This window comes from Corvus moneduloides, chromosome 6, assembly GCF_009650955.1.
Source record: "Corvus moneduloides isolate bCorMon1 chromosome 6, bCorMon1.pri, whole genome shotgun sequence".
NCBI lineage: Eukaryota > Metazoa > Chordata > Aves > Passeriformes > Corvidae > Corvus > Corvus moneduloides.
In genome coordinates, this window is record NC_045481.1 from 33,498,941 (window position 1) to 33,519,106 (window position 20,166).

The 20,166-nt window shown below is 39.3% G+C and overlaps 1 protein-coding gene across 1 annotated transcript in view; it reads left to right on the forward strand.

Annotated features, from left to right (window-relative positions):
- The first annotated feature begins 5,381 nt into the window (after positions 1-5,381).
- Positions 5,382-20,166, forward strand: part of MPP5 (membrane palmitoylated protein 5) — a 56,196-nt gene continuing 41,411 nt past the window's right edge. The window contains exon 1 of the mRNA XM_032111333.1: positions 5,382-5,508. The gene's annotated coding sequence lies outside the window, so the exon portion shown is untranslated. The remainder of the gene's footprint in view (positions 5,509-20,166) is intronic.

The following is a 20,166-nucleotide window of genomic DNA, read 5'->3' on the forward strand; positions in this document are numbered from 1 at the left end:
AAAGAAAGCTCAAAAAACAGATGAATATTCAAGAAAAGGTTTTAAAAAGAACAATTTTGAAAGTGATTCTGCCTCATGCCGTATTCAGACCTCCATGTTGTTAAAGGTACAGCACAGATTAGCCTCAAATCTTCTTGTGTCAGTAATTAAGGGAGGGGAGAGTTATCATACTGGGATGCACAAACCGAAAGTCTATACCAAAAAAGACAATAAATAAAGTATAGCACGCAATATTATTTCAGTGAAAACTTAGAAAAATGGAACAAGGAGAATTATGATGTTGTGTATGTTTTACAGTATCTTACAGCTGTCTTACTGTACATCTAGTTTGCATTCAAGAGAAAGATTTATTGCTTTTCAGGTTTATAGACTATGTGAACTGTAGTGTCACACTTTTGGGTGATAAATATATAAAGCTCAAGTTTTAAACTGCAGCATGATCAGATAGGAAGGTCTTATCTTTAACATAATTACCACTACTATGCTGCCTTTCAGGAAAGACAATTGTACCTGGGAAGAATCTAAAAACAACAAATGTTTTATTTCAATAGGATTTACCACCTTTATTTTCCTAAGTGGTATCAACTGTTGAAACTTTTGTTGGTTCTTCCCCTATTTTCTCACAGATCTCTGAGCTATCTCATAGGTTGTTATTTCTTCACAAATAGAAGAAAACCAAGAATCAGCAAACAGATACAAAGAGACAGATAATAACTAATTTGAGTACAATTTAGTAGGGGAAAACAGTGGAAGAAGGATAATTTTTATTACGTGTTGTTTTGTTGGTTTTTTTTTTTTCTGGATTAAAAATAGCTCCCCAAACTGTTACACTAACAACCTCACTTGCAGCTTTTATTTAGGGGCACCCATCTTCTGGGAACCATTCCTATTTCTGGGCTTAAGACCCCACACTGAGAGATGAGTAGTACTCCCAGACTTAAGATATCTCTTCTGGAGATTAACCTTTTTCTGCAGCTGAACTTCTGCTGGGTTTATGACCCTACTCATAAATATTATGACCTTACTTGGAGTTGTACAATTTTGTATCTCAAGGATTATAAGGAGTGTCAGAGGACACTAGACACCAGAGACGAAGATGTTTTGGCTACCAAGATGAAGGTGAATGCAGAATGAAGTTATTGAACAGGAAATAAGGAAAAGTTCTAGATGCTATCAAGGAGAAAAACATAACTGCATTTGAATCCTTGGTATTTGTTGTCCTGAACAATGAAAAATGTTGAAATGAAACTGGATTCCTGTATTAATTTCAAAATTCAGAGTTTCTCTTGCTGGGTTATGGAGACCAAGAATTCTATTTGTTTTTTTCTTGCTTAATGCAGAATTTGGCCTATGGGCTTTTGTGTTTTGCACTCTTCTTCAAAACATTAGATACTGAACACAACCAGCCCTACAGGTGGACTAGTGCTGCTGTTACATTCTTTCAGATGGCTGGGGCATGTGTTCTACCTAGAGTTAAAATAACCATCAGATTTGTAGTCAGGATATCAGATTGCTGTAAATCAGACTGGAAAGTTCACTGAGAGATGCTGTCATTTCCCCAGCAACACAGGGAGAATATATAGGCAAAGTCGGAGCAGGCAGGTGCTCACTTTCACTCATATTCAGTTACAGGTGACATTTAAATGTGATTATCCAAGATATAAGGTATCAATATCTAAAGGCCAAGGGAAGAATCCCTGTGAAGTTCTAAGAGACAGAAGGAAAAAAGTCTATTTAAATCAATGTCAGACATGAAAGTAGAGAGATAAAAAGAAGAGTATGCAATTTCTCAAAGCTGTGCAAGAATAAAAGATCAAGAAGAAAAGATAATCAAGATAATCAAGTAATCAAGATAATAAAAGAACTAACCAAACAAACAAACAGCAGAAAGGTCAAGAAAGAGAATGGAATACAGAGTCTGGCATCAGGCAGACAAGAATGCTTTAGGGATTGCATAAAAAAATATTTTGGCAAATAAAGAGGGGTGACACCAGCTTGGAAGGGATCCAAAATGGAGTTAGAAGAGAAAGTGCATCTGCTGTAGAATTGATGCTCAGTGAGTTTAGAGATAAAGAGTTTAGAGATAAAGGGGAGGAGAGTTATGGGGCAGACAGATGGGGATTACTTCTCCAACCCACTGACATGAGCACTGTGACCAGTGTGGCTCTTCTGACAGCGTTGGTTTTTTGCATCTGTCATAGAATTGTTCATAGATTGTAAAGCATAAATTCAGTTAAATAGTGACATAAAAAGGAATTTTTTACCCGATCCTTTGATGATTTTTCATTTCCCCTCCAGAGGGCAATGGTTTCAAAGAAAACGTTTCGTTCTATGTTAGGCTGATCCCTCAGCTTCAGTCAGAATTTATTTTTTCTCTTTTCTATTGATTGCAATCAGCAAGATTTAGATTGATCAACAATTATATCTGCACCCTGCTGGCAAACAGTGACACTAATTCATGTCAAACTCAATTCATCAAAGATGAACATTTTCTTTGTTAAAAAATACTTGTCTGTAGAATGAATGCACCAATCTTAAAAGAAAGTTCTTCTATAACTAATAAAGTTGCCTAAACACACTGGTTCTGCAGCTGCAAGCATGCTTTAATGTTTCCATAATCCCAGATAGTAAAACCATAGAAAAAATGTCTAAAATTAAAATGTTCAAAGATCCATGCTCACAAAAGTTATCACTCGGGTATTTCTCTTCAGTTCCTTTCTGCTTGAAGATAATAACTGAAAACTTTGAACAAGAGATGGAACAGAAACCTTTATACTACTTTGGTAAATAATTTTCTCATTTCCTTTAAAAGCTGTCTTTGTAGATCCTCACATGAAAGATTAATCGGCTAAGACAAAACAAAGGAAGATTAAAAGCTTTGATCTTCCCAATCATCTTTCCATAGTCATTCCTCATCCTCCCATTCACCTTCTTTCTCTGTATCTTTTGTTTTTAATTTGAAGATTTTGTTAAATTCAAGCTAAAATGTTTATTTTTTCACAGTATTTTTTGTGTTCTCAACGTACCACCAAACAGCACCCAAAAGGCAAAATGAACCATCAGAGCTGTCTATTTAAGTGATTCAAAACAGAAAGGTTATCTGGGTCTTTACAAATAGTGCTGCTGATCCTGTGCTCCATTGTGAATCGTTTTCAGGTATGACAGCTTCTTGGCCCGACAGAGTATTTTAATCTGTTGGATAGAATTAGCCAAGTACGCCTCATTCAAGTACCATTTGAATGGATTTGCCAGCTGGGCGCGGGCTAGTATTAGGGTTTGTGAAAGCCAGAGGAAGGAGATTGGTTACCAAAGAAACAAACAGATCTTTAAGTAGATATATCCAAGAGATATCCCAAGCTCAGTCTTAACCCAGTCTGGTAACCCCTTCTGGCAAAAAAATAAAACTTCAGCTACAGGTACAAGACAGTAAAGGAGGGAAATGGAAATTCGAGAACTGATGAGAATCCTCCTTTATTCTATGACAAATTACACACCATATTGAAGAAAATTCCCTTATCCTGGTTTAAAAACTTATCCTGGTTGCTACTGGGCAACATGCAAATTGGAAGCAATCAGATTTTCTGTGAAAAGGGAATACAAATGCTATCAGCTGAAGCAAACTGCAAGCAGAAGTTGTGGCATTTTTGTCTGATCATGCTAACCTTGGATGTAGAAAAGAGTTAAACAACAGTGAACAGCCAACTGATGAGCCTACCTACATTTTGCAGTCATATCTTCTAGACAGGTATCACATTTTGATAACATCCTTTGGTTCTTAGGTCCTTTGTCAAAGAGCTTTACAAAAAAGGGTTCAAGTGAACTTTCATGAGCCATGTTCATATGAAGGTAAGAAGAACCATGCTTGGTGCTGCTCAGCCACAAATTACCAGTGTCATGGTTTCTCTCCTTTTTTATTTCCCAAGTAAATAATTCTGCAGTCCACTAACATCTGTATTTCCTGCAGTACTCCAGTTGTGTTCACTTGATGAAAAGCCCCTTGTTATTGGTCAGAACAGAAACAGATGTTAAATCATTGCAGCCCTGGGGAGTTTGAGCCACAATCTGAAAAGGTAAAAGGCTTTCAGACTTTACTCTGCAGGTAGCTGGGCAGGACATACCTTAGTGTCTTAAGCGTTTTCACACAATAAGAAAAACCATGGGATGTTATTTTGGGACTTATAAAATTGATCTTTGCGTCTCAGTGTTTAGAACAGATCCAAAAGAAAACATGGTGTAGAGCGTACCATTATAGAAAGTGTGGATTTCGCTCTGAAGAATGATAGAGTTAAACGACACAGATTTATATACAGTTAAACTGAAGCAAGGAGAGATGGACTAAAGCAGATATCTCTTTAGGACTTCTTAGTTATCTGAGACAGCCTTTTTTAAAAATCTGGTTACACGGAACATTTCTTCTAACGCCTTGAGCAATAGTCTAGGCAGGCTAGCCTGAAAAACCAGGGAAGTGAGTGCAGTTTGCAGCTCAAAGTCAAAATTAACTGTAGCACGCTGAAAATACGTTTCTCTGTTCCTGAAAAACACAACCATGGATACAAACAACCCGGTAAAACTACTTGTAACTTCCTGTTTTCTTCATTCTTCCAGACAGCGTGTTATGGGCGCCTTGTGTGCCTCAGCCTCCCAGACTTAGACTGGACTCTCGATGAGATTAAATACTTTTTTTCCCATACAGGCTCCAGCCTGGCTGGTGCATTCAGGCTTGGGCTGAGGGTGCGGCAGCAGCAGAAGGCGAACGGGGGGATGCCAAGGAGGGCGGAGGAGAAAGGGTCTGCGGTGGCCTGGTGGGCCCAGGGCACAGCAGAGCTGCAGCGGGCGGGGGGCGGCAGCTGGAGGTGGGCGAGGAGGAAGGAGCGAGTGGCCAGGCGGGCGAGCCAGGTCTGCTCGGGGCACAGGCTCCTGTGGTGGTCCCGCCGGGGGCGCAGAGAAAGCCGTGGTAGAGAGATTGAAGATGACTGCACTGGACTGCCCAGGGGGCTGGGTGGAGTCACCGTCCCTGGAGGTATTTAAGGAAACACTGGCCGTGGCACACAGTGCCATGGTCCATTTGATAAGGTGTTGTTCAGTCATAGGTTGGACTCGATGATCTCGGAGGTCTTTTCCAACCTACTCGACTCAGTGATTTTGTGAGGATGGAGACACAGAAACGGTGCCACGTCTCACGTGTCCGCTCCAGCTGACGGCAGCCCCATCCCAGCTCCCCCGACCACCGCTGCGGCCTCCGGGGGCAGCGCCGCGCTCCCCGGCCCGGCTGAGGCAACCGTGGGGCGGCCCCGCGCCTGCGCGGCGGGGCGAGGAGGGGCGGGGTGGTGGCGCTGGGGCGGGCGCGGGGCCGGGCCGGGCCGGGCTGGGCGGCGGCTGCGCAGCGCTGCGGGGGCTGTGGCCGGGCGGCTCCGCGGACGCGGCGCGAGGACGCTGCGGGACGCCGGAGATTCCGATTTCCAGCCGGCGGCCGGGCCAGAGCGTGTCAGCGGCGGCAAGAGACGGACGGTGAGCGGAGCGCCCGTGCCCGGCGTGCGAGCAACAGGTCTCGCCGCGGAGCCTCGAGTCCCGGCTGGCCGGAGCCTCCCCCGCGGCCACGGCGCCCGCGCAGGCCCGGGGGTCTGGCCGGGCCGCGGCCGGGCGGGACGGCGGGGCATAGCCGGGCTCGGCGGCTCTCGGGGCTCGGCGCCGGTCCCCGCACCCCGCTGGCGGTGGCCCGGACTGTGACCCGGCGGCGGGTCCCGGCCGGGCGGGGCGGCCCCGGCCACGGCGGCTACAGGTGCCGGCAGCGCTGCCGGGAGCGCGGGGGGCCTCCCGAGAGCGGCTCCTGCGGCTTCCCTCCCTCCCTCTCTTGGGGTGCCTCCCGGGAGCTTAGGCCCAGGAGTTGTAAGAAAACCTCCCGCACTTGGCTGAGAGTTCTCTCTGCGTACTTACAGGGGGTTGTGTACGTGTTTAAACAAGGGGGGAAACTTTAGGCCCCCCTCCTGTGCATTTCTGATGCTCTGGCAGATCTGTTTTTGGAAATGATGCCTCTCTGAAGTGGTCGCTTCGTATTGGTTTATGAAGCCTTGCGGGGCTGAGTTAAAGCAGGTTGAACATGAGCGACTTCCAGCGTGTTTTACAGTCAGCAGCAGTTAGCGCACATCCCGGCTTGGAGCGGCTCCGTTTCCGAAAGCCTGTAGTGGTAATGCTCTTGCGGTGCTGCTGCTTTCCTAGCGGAGGGATAGAGGTTGTGTGGTGGGAGAGAGAAGACACTACAGCTAGGCAAAAAAGAACGCGGTGACTGTGAGCTTGGTGAGACAGACCGCGTGAGAAAATTTAATTAACTTGTATTTGACCTTACTGAAGAATATTTATATATTAAAAAAAAATTGTCTATAATAATAATAACGTTCTTAGATGTCTCACATAGGACTGATTGACGAAAAATAACTTCATGAGGAGTAGTAAAAGGGGTAAATATCAACTAGTGCTGTGAGGATTTTTTCCTTTAAAAATAAAGCCTCTCTTTGAATTATTTAGGTATAGACTGTATCTGTAGCTCATTTAATAGAGCAAAATACTTTCATTCTAGATACACGATGATGTATCGATGACTGGAGTCAGACTTCTAACAAGTGACTGATGGTGATCTTCTTCTATGTGTTTGCTGCTTCTGTGTACAGTTTCCTATGCCTTAAAGGGACCTCTCTGTCGTTTTTGAGGATTGAGGTGTTTTTCATGAATTTGTGAAAAATAAGGTATCTTTGTATTGTCTTTAGACATCTGAGTCTGCAAGCTTCTGGTTTTAATCTATTGTCCAAATTTTCACAGTACAGATTTTTTTCTTATGATCATATTAGAGCTGCAAATCAAGTTACTACAAATCTGAGTGCCAAACACTTTAGAGTCTGGCTGATTTATACACATGTAAACTCTTTTCCAACATGCTGTGCTTAAAAATAATCCAGTATTTTACGTATTAAAAGCTTAACTAATAGTAATGTAGACATTTTAACAAGGAGTCAAGAATACTACTGCATTTTGAAGCAGCTTTGTAGAGCGTTACATTTAAGTAGCATTACTGTTAATAAAGCAATATAGACTTAAATGTTAGTCCATGATCACTGAACTCTTTTCTAAGTATTTTTTTCAGAGTTTACATCCTTCCAGTGTGTGTCATATTGCCTTGGAATGTGTGGAATAACAGTGGATGGTGATTTTTTTTCTGTATAGATTCTGCTGATGATAAAGACTATAATTTTACGTAGTTTTTATTAAATTTCTTATCAAAAGTTCTGAACTTAGAAATGTACGTCAAAATATTTCTTCAACAGACTGATTTATCTGTCTTAGGAATATGCAGGAGTTACTCATGACCATTGAGGGGTGACAGGCACTACGTGACAGAACCAGTGAAAATGCAATGCAGAGGTTGGCATTCATACCAAGAGTTATGGACACAGAAAACTTAATGTACTCTGAAGTTCATGCGCCCCTATTTATTTTCCTGTGTAAATAATTACGTTTTCCTAACACTTCATTTGCTGCTTTTTAATTAAAATCTCCTGCTATACTTAAAAGTTGCAGGCTTTTAAAAAATCTACAGCATTTTTAGATGCAAATTCTGTTATGATGTCTCTTCAAAGATTGCATCTTAACATCAGATGCTAACAGTTTTAACTATCTGTTTCAGCTACCGTTTTTTCCCCAATTTGTACTTTGAAGTGCATTTCTTTTACAGTGTTATGCTTTAAAAATGCTGAAAATTTCCAAGTGTGCTACTTCCTAGATAGCAAGATTTGTATTTGTATTCATGTGCCATGTTTAAAATTTTTAAATGTTCTAGTAACTGACGTTTTTAAAATACTTTCTGAGGTACTGTTGCAGAAATGCTCGACATTACGGTATTTGGAAGACTAATTACTGCCTTGGTCATGCATTTGGAAACCTCAAGACTTTTTGCAAATATTAATTAAATGCTGTTCTATTGTTTTCCTTTTATTAATGGGCTAAGAGAGGCATTTGTGTATTTGAAAAGGTTTGCAATATGCCTGCGTTAGGAAACAATTTAAGTGGTGGTTTAGAATCAGGTCTGCTGGCAGAATTACTTTTCTAGTGTAGTTATCTACCTTGGAGCTTTCTTCAATGCAGCTGTTCTGGCAATGGGGGCATTTTATGTACACATCCTCTTTCCTGCACTCCCACTACAGCTAGACAAAATGTCTTAAGTGTAGTTCAGGCTAAAGTATGAAGCAGGAGAAAGAGGAAATTATAACTAATTAAGTTTATATCTCAGACTATTTTAAAGTAAGCTTTTGGGGTTCTTGTTTTTTTAACAGGAGGTGATCAGCTGTATATGTCTGTTGGTAAAGACTTGTTTTATAGTGCTGAGGTGTCTTAATTGCACACTAACACATAGCTGTGTGGGAAGAAAAAAAATGCTGTTACTCTCAAAGCCTGCATCAGTTAAATTAGAAGGCAAACGGAGATACCATCAGTAATGCACACTTCTAAAAGGAATGCTCTGGTTCTGTGTAGAAAGACCTAATCTTGCACACTTCTCCTTTGGCAGAAAAAGGATGTTGCATTTCTTTAAAGATGTGGAAATGGTTTGGATACCTACCCACCATGTTGAGATCTGGGTTCAAATCCTTCTACTTTTTAGAGGAGCTGCCAGTCCCCAAAAGGAATGCCTTAACTGCCTGACCAGTGGGTATTTCGGTGTGAAGTGCTTCTAGACACCAGCCAGTTTGATTCTTGAGGAGTAACAGTCACTTAGGAAGGGAGTGAATATGTAGCCCAGGGCTTGATCAAGTACAAAATAATGATATAATAATGGATTCAGGTCTCCTTTCCTTCTAACAGACAAATTGTTGAAAGAGTAAAGGAAAGGGATTTTTCTTGGGGCTGGGGTTTTTTTCCCTAGCATGACATGAAATTCTGAAGACTTAAATATCTGATCTTTATTCTTATCTGACTTGGCCAGTTCCTACTCAAGCTGAATATTAGATATTTGAACAGCACTTACAATGTATCCTTTTCATTGTAGAGCAGGTCTTGGTTTATGTGTGGGTTGTGGAGTCTAGTAGGTGGCATGGAATTTAGGTTCCCTTGTAGATCTATTTCTGCTTTCTTCTAAGACACCAAATAGTTAGATATAGAAATGTAATTGTTTCAACATACCTGTGATTATTATCTGTTATAATAGGTCTGGTCAGTGCCTTGTGTTTCCTCAAATGATTTGCCTTTTGCATCATGTATCTGTTCTGGCTGGCCATAATTGTTTTTTAAAGAAAAATTAATGAATAAGAAATAGGTAATATGGTTTTGTGTTAACATTTTTAATACTTGATTTTTCCTCTGGTGTTGTATTTTTAAAATTTCAATTCTATGGTTAGAGAAAAGGCTTGACAATGCAGCTCATGGTCTTTAGTGTCTGAATTTGCTATAATTTATCAGCATAGACAGTAAACTCCTCATGTCCTGCAGAGGTCTAGCAAAAGAATAGATGTTAGATAGAAATTCTGGGAAAAGATAGTTCTTAAGAAAAAGAAGATAGAAACCAAACCATAAGTTTCATATCAGGATGCTTCTTCTGGGGAAACTGTTTTAGGTTATACTTGGTTATTTGGCCATAACAGATAATTCAGAAGACTTTCAAATGTGGGGGTTTTTTGGGGGAAAAGCAGTTAAAACCAGGAATGATTTCCAGTAAGGATATATTAAAAGTGATAGGACAGTAAAGTGGTCCTTTACAGAAGGTATGAGGAGCACTCAAGTGTGGTAATAGTCAGTATGTTAGCATCTAATCATCAACCTGTGTACATGCATCAGCTGAACAGTCGGTGTGAGTTGTCTTATTTGTGTAGCGTGAAGTTGTTCAGTGGTTTCTTCAAGCTCTCTAGAAAGCTGAATTCAGTAAAACCATAAACCTTTGATAACTCGGAAGTGCCAGTGCAACCTCAGCATCTGCTCTTTGACCTGGTGATGGTACTGGGAGGTGGCTGGTATGCATTCCGAGTCTGTTTCCAAGGATAAGTGTATATTTTTATAGTCAGGAAGGAGAGGCTGGAAAAGTATTCATTTAGGTACCAGTAGTGTTGAGTGGAGTTCTGAGTACAAATGTGTGAGCTCAAAGGAGGGCAATGTATGCTAGTGCCTAAAAGAGTCACTTCTCATTTTAACAGTATATTGTGAAGAATATGTGAGCCGTTAACCATGTGATGCCATAGGAGTGACTTGTGTTTATTGTAGTGTATATTAAAGAGGAATGAAACTTTAGAAAGTTTGTCTGAAGGTGGGTAAAATATGACTGGCATGATGTCTTGGTAAAAACACTAGTGAGAGAAATTACTTAGCTTTTGAGGTTTTCTGGAGACAAATTTTGATCTTGGTTTGGGTGGCAGAGAGATCAGCATGGTCATCTCTCATCTGAATATATCCAAATGTAAACCCAAGCATTCTCTTAACTGGGGTGATCTTCACAGTGGAGGTGGTATGCTTTAGTAATGCCTTCGCTGTTAATCACTTATTTAGAAGCTGGTTTTAGTGTGGCAGAGGAGAAAACTGGGGAGAGAAGCAAGTTTGTCTGCATGGTGTTTGTGGTACTGAGTTAAATTCTTTAATATTGCAGATACCATGGCAACTTTTTCTTAAGAATGTGATGCCTTTGTGTATAAAGCTAAGGCCTCACCTTAGTATCAGACCGTGCCATGTTCCTGCAATGTTGTGGTTGAGAGCTTGTGATTGCCCTTGTTTTTTTTATTTTATCAAATTGCCATTTACTTGTCAGCTACTGTTAATGCAACTTAAGAGAGATTAATTATAGGTTAATTCAGCCTACCTTGGCTGAGATAATTAAAGTTGCTTTTGTAGAAAAATTGTGTTACAGATAACTGCATTGTGCATTGTAGAAATTAACTGCGAGTTGTATTGGCTAAGAGAGCATGTTGCTAATTCCTCTGGTATGTCTTATTTTCTAAATCTCTGAAGACAAAACTCAGGCCTTTGGGTTAAGCATCAAGATTTAAAACAGGTGAGGGTTTGTACTGTTTAAGTTTGTATCATATTGATTGTACTTCTTACACATGTATATCCTTGTTTTTAGAGAACAAATCTCTTCCCAATGTCTGAAAGGCTGTCATGTCAGCAGACAAACTTAGTCCTCTCTTACTGGGACAGTGTAGTATTAGTGGACATCACGTGCTTTCTGCAGAATCAGTTCCTGTAGGATCAAGTGATGATGGAATTGCTTAGTGCCACTGTGCAGTGACATTTACATTTCATTTGAATGGTATTAAAAGTCCTCAAATGCAGGAGAGAAGGAAATTGGTTTGAAATGGAACTGGGTACATGTATTTAAAGGTGGTGGTTGTTGTTGTACAAGAGTTAAAACCAACATAAAACAAGCTCTTACCATTTAATTTTGTTTCAGCAATCAAAATATGTTCTAAATTAGTAACCTAATTACTTAGAGGCAGGAATTAGTGTCTTAGTGTAAAGTGAGGTAAAAGCTGATCAGCTCAACGTTGTCTTCTTGGGCTGACTGACTAAAATGACTTACAAGCCCCACTGTATTGGTTTTGGTTTTGACAAGTGGAATAGTCTGTTTCACCTTTTTTTTTTTTTTTTTTTTGTTAAGAATATAAACAGCACTAAAAATCCATTTGCACCTGAATTCTTGTTAGATTTGTAGACTCATTCTATGGAATTATCAATTTAATTATTTCCTGTTCAGAGAATATTAACTTAGTGTGTGTTGTGATCTTCTCTCAAGATTTTAAGTGTCGTCATCAACTACTTCCTGGTGAAGTGCGTTGCTTCAAGCTGATATAGTGAGGGCTAGCTAGAACTTTGAAGAGGCAAATTACTTGGCTTCAGTGGAAGGAGGATAGTGGGGATATGAGGATTCTACAGTCAGGTAGACACTTTTCTGCTTTTCAGCCTAGTTAGGTTTCTTCTTTCTTCATTAGCTCATTAAGCAAGATGTAAATAGTAAGGACTGAAAGTGTATCCCAAGAAAAGCTGGTAATTGAAAAAGTAAATGTCACTTGTCCTTCCTCCCAAAAGAAAAAATCCTGAGGATGATTTTAAGATAACAGGCAAACAGCTATTCAGGTAAAGTGTGGTTATTTTTGCATATTTTGCAGGTCATTGATTTCTTTAGGCTTTTGCTTATCTTGAAGTAAGGAGAAGTCAAAATGAAGTGCATTGGAGAGCTATATTTTCCTTGACTGCAAAAGAGAACCTGGCATCTAATAATAACATTTTGAAGCAGCAGTTAAGAGTTGGTTTTGGCTTATAGCTTATGAAGTAATTTTTAGGTTAATTTTTTTTTGTGTCTATTTTATGTAGACTAGTAAACTTGTTAGGATCAATTTTTGATCAATTTTGAAGAGTCATGATACATTGTTTTTCCATAGATCTTTCGTTTAATGTGGACTTCTATTTCTGACCATGCTTTTTTGGCCCCTTGTTCATCATACTGCATTCTTTCCTCCTGCAGACCTTCAAACATGAGTCTGTCAGTCTGTTCTCTCTGAATAGGGAACGTGAGCAGTATTGGGAAGGAAGCAAAGGTTCTGTGTGTTGGATCCAAATGACTTCTCTTTCTTTTGGGAGGGAGGACAAGTGACATTTACTTTGTCAATTCCTACCTTTCCTCGGGATGCACTTACTGAAATTTGTCCTATAAAAATGTGGTAGGTTATCTCAACTAGATGCTGTGCTGCACTGGGCTACAAGATTGTAAAGAGCTGCTTTTTTGGAAGGTTGGTTTGGTTTCAGAAAGGGGCAGGCTTAAGAGGTGGAAAAACTCAACAAGAGATTAACAAAACAATACTACAACAATATAATGCAATAACTGTGGACTCTTCTGTACTAAAATGTCATTTATGATCCTGTGCTGATGGCTCAGTTTTGACCAGTGGTAGGGCCCTCCATTATAAATTCATCTGCATGATGATGAACTTGGAATCTGCATGATGTACTTGTTTGAGAAAGCAGTCTTAGAAGTTGAATACCTCAGTTAAAATTGACATGGGACAATCTGCAGAAATTGAGTTAGGCCTGCTTATTATGTACCAATGCCTTTTTGAAGCCTTCTGTAGTAGGAAAGTATTCAATATTTGCATATATGATTTTTAAAATTTAATGACTTGAGTTGCACACCTGAATTTATATATACTTTATCCCCTAATCCAGTTTCTGACCTCTGTTGGTGAAAACTTCATACAGTTTCTCCTTATGTCAATATTTTTGAAGGCTTTCCTGTACAAATATTTAATGAATGCAGCTGCATACCTAAATGGTTGGGTAGTAAATGTAGGCTGGTTTGTGTTCCCTCTTAAGTGCATACTCTTGTCAAGGCTTAGAAAGATATTTAATGCTGTTCATTTGATACTATTTGTGTTAGTGCTCCCTAAAACTTACGTAGTTGGGACTTCCTGTGATAATTAAAATTTCATACAAATTTTCAGCTCTTGATTTCTTAAAGCTAATTTGAAATTGAGTATTTAGCCTTTAAAGTACTTAACATGATTAATCCATGCCTGTTAAACGTAATTGCAAATTGTTTAACAATTCACATTGTGCTTCTGACACTTTTTGGTGAGTTTGTGTTTTTTATTCTTGGATGGATTTGTGACAATTGGCACAACTGATTCTGTCTACTTTAGAAGAAATTTAGATTGCAGCTACTGCTCTGGGAAGTCTTAGGTTTTGTGATGTCAGTTTTTTACCTTTCCCTGCTCCTCTGCTCTAGTTCATTTGCACAATTGACAGAAGTGCTTGTTCCTCGGTCATTATGGTTCATGGTGTGCTATCTGAACTGAACTATGATTCCAGTCTTAGCAGTGAAGTAGCTGAGGTGTCAGCACATGTTCCCTCCTGACAATTCTACTTTTGGGATCAGTGACTTCTGATGGGGGCAGTCTACAGCTGAGGATAGTAACTTAATCTGCTACAACAAGATTTGCTAGAGCTTGTCTATCAGCATATTTAATTTAAGCTTGCTGTTCCTTTAGTTCAGCCTCTTAGGAAGCCTTATTTTTTCCTTTATTTGGAAAAAAAAAAAGCCAAACCACAAGGAGAAATAATAATTGACCTTTTATTATCTCTTCACAACAAATTCCATGTTAAACTTGTTACTTCGACTTTGAGGAACCCATAAGTAGCATATTATTGCTGACCATTACACCATTTCAGGTCTCACAAATTCATATATTGTTATATTAGTATATTCATACAGGTATATTTCTGAACATTTTTGTTTAGCAAGTAAACTATGCAGAAATGCACTGCATCAGTTTAATATACAGAACCATAAGCCAGATACAGACATTGGTAAAAAGTGTAAGATCTGTTACTCCTAAGGCTGAAATGTTGTGCATGGGAACTGTGTGAATGGGTGCTCTGAAGTTTGGAGGAATAAGAAACTGTATGTTTATGGGTTTAGCTTGTTAAAACTTAAAGTTCTGTAATAAATACCCCTTGTTTGTATTCAGAATTCCAGAACTGGTCTTGAAAGAGTATAGGTGCATACTTAGAATGATTTGAGCTAGTGGAGCATGAAGGTATTCATAAATCTCACTGACCTCAAATAATAGATTCTGATTTCAGTACCTAATTTGTAGCATGATTTTTTTCTGTAACTCAGCATATTTTTAATCTGTGACTGATAAATAAATATATGGAAATAATATTATTTCTTTTCATAAACTTAGAATTCATCAAGAACAAAAAGGTTATGAATGCTTCAAACTTCTGTTGGAAGTTCTCTAGATAAATCTGACTAAAAATTTTTTTAATATAAAATGTGATCTGGCTTCAGGTAGAAAATACATCTCAGACAAGTATCTCCCAACGAATTGGTCAATTGGAAAAAGGTATGTGAAGCTTTTGGTTCAAGTTTCAAAACACCTGGAAGTGATGGATCACCTGTGGGATACCTAAAACATACCAAACTATGGGATACCTAAACCTTTTTATTTTTCCTTTATTATTTCTGCTTTGCAAAAACAAATTTTGTTATGGCAGACATTGTAGCCTTGGTAGTGCTGGAACAAAATTCCCTGCCTGCATTGCTGAGATGATCTGCAGTCTCTGGGGACCAGAGAACAACAACTTCTCTGAGATACTTTACATTAAGTGGAATATTATTAACAGCATGTCTCTGGTAAACAGATCTGTCATAAGCATAAAATCATTGATTTGATTTCAAAAGTTGTAAGTTTCTGCAGCTTAGAAACAAAAATCCCAGACTTGACTTGAAAAAACTTGAATTCATTATTGTAAATATTGGGTTTCCTGTCTAATTAGTCTGTTGTTTCCACTGATAAACATCAATGGCTGCTGTATTGATTGTTTTCAAATTTTCAAATGGATTTATAGCCCAACCTAAATTGCATTGTAGTAAGTGTTTGAAGTGACAAAACAGAAACAATGAGTAACAGATAATGTGCATCCCAAAATTTGTTTCTGTTTCCTTACTAGCTGATGGTAAAAAGTAACAATAAAGTTTAAAAATTTCATCAAGACTCACTGAAAATCAGATATACCTGCTCTGATTTGCCTCACCAATACGGTTGATTTAGCACTAAAGATTGAAGCCACTGACCAGAATTGCCAGTTGGTTGTTCTGAGGATAGAATCATAGAACGTGCTGATTTGGAAAGGACCCACAAGGGTCATTGAGTCCAACTCCTGGCCCTGTGCAGGACTCGCCAAGAGTCACACCCTGTGCCTGAGAGTGTAGTCGAAATGCTTCTTGAACTCTGGCAGGCTGGTGCTGTGACCACTTCCCTGGGGAGCCTGTTCCAGTGCCCAACCACCTTTGGGGTGAAGAACCTGAAGAACCTTTTCTAATATTCAACCTAAACCTCCCCTGACACTGCTTCATGCCATTCCCTTGGGTTCTTCCCTGGTGACCAGAGAAGAGATCGGTGCCTGCCCTTCTGAGTAATTGCCATGTGAACAGTGTTGCAGCTCTTATTCAGGGTGTCAGAATTCTTCTGATGTTATTTGAAAAAGTGGCTATTGTTCTATATGCTCTGGTTCCAGACAGAATGGTAAAGTCACCGTAGTGTTCCTGGCTTGTTCAGAAAAAGTATCTGGTTGGTTTTTTGGTGGTTTTTTTTTTTTGGTCTGTTGAGTTCTCCCACCTCTGAAAAATTCTCAGTATTAAATGCTTAGGGCAAGAACCTGTGTTCTCACTCTGCAAAATTATCAAGGGTAATCTTGCAACCTTGCCTTTGTTTCCTAGTATCACACAGAGTGCACGTAACAAGTGCTCAGAAGGGGTGTGGAAAAAGAAAGTAATATGCAGAGCTGCTAGTGAAAAACCTCTGTCTGTGAGGCATTAGGACAAAATCAGAGGAACTGCTTTCAAGTAAGGTACCAGTGCTGTTCACAGGGTACCTGCTGGGTTAGAGGTTGGGCTAACCTCTTGGGCTTTTTAAAAAACTGGTGCTGCTTCACATTTCTGCTAACCTCTCATGGGGAACTCTTAAGCCACAAAGATTTGCTTTTGTACTTCTGACAAATGGAAAACATAAATTACTTCTGGCACTTTCTTACTATGACAAAGAATTTCCTGAACTGCTTTTACTGGCCTTGTGTGTGGCATTTCAAATCTCAGTTAAAATTCTTTGTTAATAGTATTTTCAGTCTACCAAACTTTGCCTGAAATACCATATTCAGTGGCTTTGTAATTAGACTCTTTGTTGTCTGTAGAAACAACAGTTGCACGTTCTAGTCAATAAAAGAATTTGAGTTTGGTGCCCAGACAAAATCTGTCACCTAGCCAGGACCCTGCAGAGCCATACTACCTGATGCACTGGCATGCCAGGGAGGGAGCAATCTGTTTCCTGAGAGCCCTGTTCTCTTTACTTGTGATTAAAATGCAGGTGCCTGAGCTAATAAGTTGACAAGAATTTGGAGTGCCTAGTTAGCACAGCAGAGACAGAAATTAAATTTATCATGGTTTATTAATTTTAGGCCACTGCCATTTGTGCTGGACCCAAGAACTTCACAGTGTGACTTGATTTTAGTCCTCTAAATTTGTGTCTGCAGGCTTTGCAAACACAAAGTTTCCCAGTCTCTTACTGCTTAATGGGAATATTAATTAAAATATTTTTATTGCAAATTTAAAATGTATTTTGTTTCAGCTGTTATACTGAGTGGTTCTTTAAAAATTGTGCTAGAAAACTGTTCTTAATTGACCTGTGGTCGTGTCAGTCCTTCTCATTATACTCTCGGCTCTATGGTGAAGAAAATTTACTGGTGGAAAAAAAAATCGTTGAGACAATCTGAGGTCCTGACATCTCTCCGCTTGACATGGAGGATGAAGGGAGCCAGCAGCATTGCCTTCATAATATATTTAGCTGCTATAGCTGTGTGATAGTTTGACTAAAATTATATTCTTGTATTTGCATGTCTTTTCCAGTTCATGCAGCTATTTGGTTCATTCTGTGCACTGTCCTTAATAAAATCTTAATGAAAGCAAACCACTTTTTTGCTCTTAACTTTTGTCGAATAGCCTTTTACTTTAAAAAGTGTGATTTAACTTCTGTAGGCTGTTCCTTTTCTGTACATCTGTTTGTGTATTTCTTTTGTTTCATGTGTAAATCAAGTTGTATCTCTAATTTAGACTACTGATCTTTAGACCCTTCTGGTTCTTTTAAGAAGATGAGCAAAACCTATTCTTGGTGAAGGTGCACATTGTTTCCTTACATATGGGAAATCTGAAGCTCCCTGTCTTCTATAAATTATATTGACTGCTTTATCTTAAGAGACTAGTCTAGTTTCTCTTTTAAAAGAAAAGATCAAGTCTTTTCTTCATAGTGTGATCTAATACATTTAAGAAAATCCCACTGACAGTAAGTATTTAAAATCAGTCTGCAACAATTTAGGTAGACACCAAGAAAACACTGCTTAAATAGTAGTCTCATTTGTATTGAGTGAGATTATTGGATTGCGTTCAAATAGATTCTGTAGTTCTTATTTTTGCCAGAGCCCAGAAAATCCTATCTGTGGGACCCAAAAATCCTAGTCCTAGTCCTAAATCCATGTTTGTTAAATTCTTCTAAAATGGAAAAAGTAGATAACATTCATTGCCATCTTGATTTTTATCTGATGTGCAGGGTAAGCATGTCAATTTCTGTCTGCAACCGTGAGGTGTTTTTCTGTTCCTGAATCATTTGTTGCTGATCACACAGCACAGTTTTGGAATGGTTTTTGATTTTATTTTTTATATCACTTAAATACTTGAGCACATAGATTTTTTTTGTGTGTGTGTATGTGCAAATTTTGTGTGATTTTTTTGGGGGGTATTAATGGTCCACTCTATAAGAGTTTAAAACAATTTAGTTTTGAAAAATCTGTAACTCATTAAACGTTTTAGTCATTTTGGTGATGAAGAGAGACCACTGTTTTATATGCAGATGATCTCTCATGATCTCAGAGCATTTTACTACTGAGAATGGTAGGTATCTTTCTCTTGGGTTGGTTTTCTGCCGCTTTGTTCTGATAAGCTGGCTTGTGGAGAGCTCTAGTCATGCCAAAGCCAGTGTGAAAACAAGTGGTAAAGTGCATTGTGATATAAGGTAGAGGATGTCTCTGTTTTGCAGAATCATATCTTAAGTTCCTGGTAGGAGGAAATAGAGGATGTAACTCGATTGCTCTGAAACATGGATATATGTCCTTGTTAAGGTATGGGTGGTGTGTATTGCTGCATCTTGAAATTTTTCAGCTGTGCTGCTCCAGTGCATTGTGAGAATTTACTGCTGTGAAGTCTTGAAAAAAGTATGTTTAGGAAGCTGTAGTCTTCTGTTGTAGCTGATCAAAGCTCTTCAAATTGCTAGGCAAGAGAAGGACCAAATATTTTCAAACTTTGCAGTGACATATGTACATAGAGGTAGTAACTTGAGTACTTGCAGCCTGTCAGATGTCATGGTTAGGGTGAGGATAAACCCTCCTGTCTCTTAGAATGACTGCAGTGAAGGCCTCAGAGTGTTCTGTTGTTATGACTCTGGTGCTTCACAGTGATATTTGGAGTTTTGTCTTCAAATTCTGCTGCCTTTTCCTATTGCTTACAAGGTAGATGCACCAGAGTCAGAGAAAATATGCTTGTCATAGAGAGAAAAGAGAGTTTATCTCTTCCAGTGGACCATAACTTTCACTCTTTACTGTTACCATTTGGCTGACCTCTTTGATCTGACAAACTTTGTGTAAAGACAGTGGCAGCTTCCCAAGCAGCATACAGAAATGCTGATATTGGCCCCGAGCCCCATATCCAGTTAGTGTTCTTGCTGACTGTTCTGTCATCTTAGCCTTGCCCTTTGACCCTGGATTCTGCTTTTTCTACAAGCAGGGAATTTAGAGTACTTTGACTTTGCTGTTGTTTTGATTATTGCTAGAATGGATAATTACTCTGGTTTTTCCGGTAATAGGCTTCTCCCTATATCCTTTAGTTCTAGACTCTCCCCTTTTTTTGCTCCCAATTTTCATCCTCTGCATTTTCATTCCTTTCTCTGACTTTTCTCAGGGGAAAAAAAAGATGGGTCCTCCTTAGCACTGATACTGTATGCAGCTGCTGGTAGTAGTCTGGAGTAGCAATTGAAGCATTAACACCTGGTTTTGCAAGAGGGCAAGGCTGCCAGTTCTGTGCTGAGAGTATTTCAAGCTGTCCTGACTGTTATTGATGGTGAATGCCATCATTTGTGGCACGTTTTAGTAATCAGATTTTCTCAGGCTGACTTCATAATTGTTACAGTGTTTTCCAGAATGTTTCAGTATCACAGTGCCAAGTGCAGTCTAGTACATATGATTGGTGTTAGGTTGCTGATTTGTCTGCACCTGTAGAGGAAGACACCCATCTGTGTGGTCTCAGCATGAGGGCAGCATCCAGGATTGTCTTTTGCTGAAGGGTTTACAAAGTAATACTTTCACCCAAAGTTGATATTTTTACAATTATGTAAATGTGAGTTTAAGAAAGAAGTATCTTATGCCCAGAATGTTATGGTTCTATTTATTCAAAGTATTAGTGTAGTAAAACAGTTAAAAACTAATTTACTGAAGGCTTTATTATTTAACCCAAAGAAGAACTGCCAAATATGTTGCTAACACTCTTAGGTAAGCTTAATTAGGGAAATTTGGCTCTAGATTTTTGAATTTAATAGTAGTTTG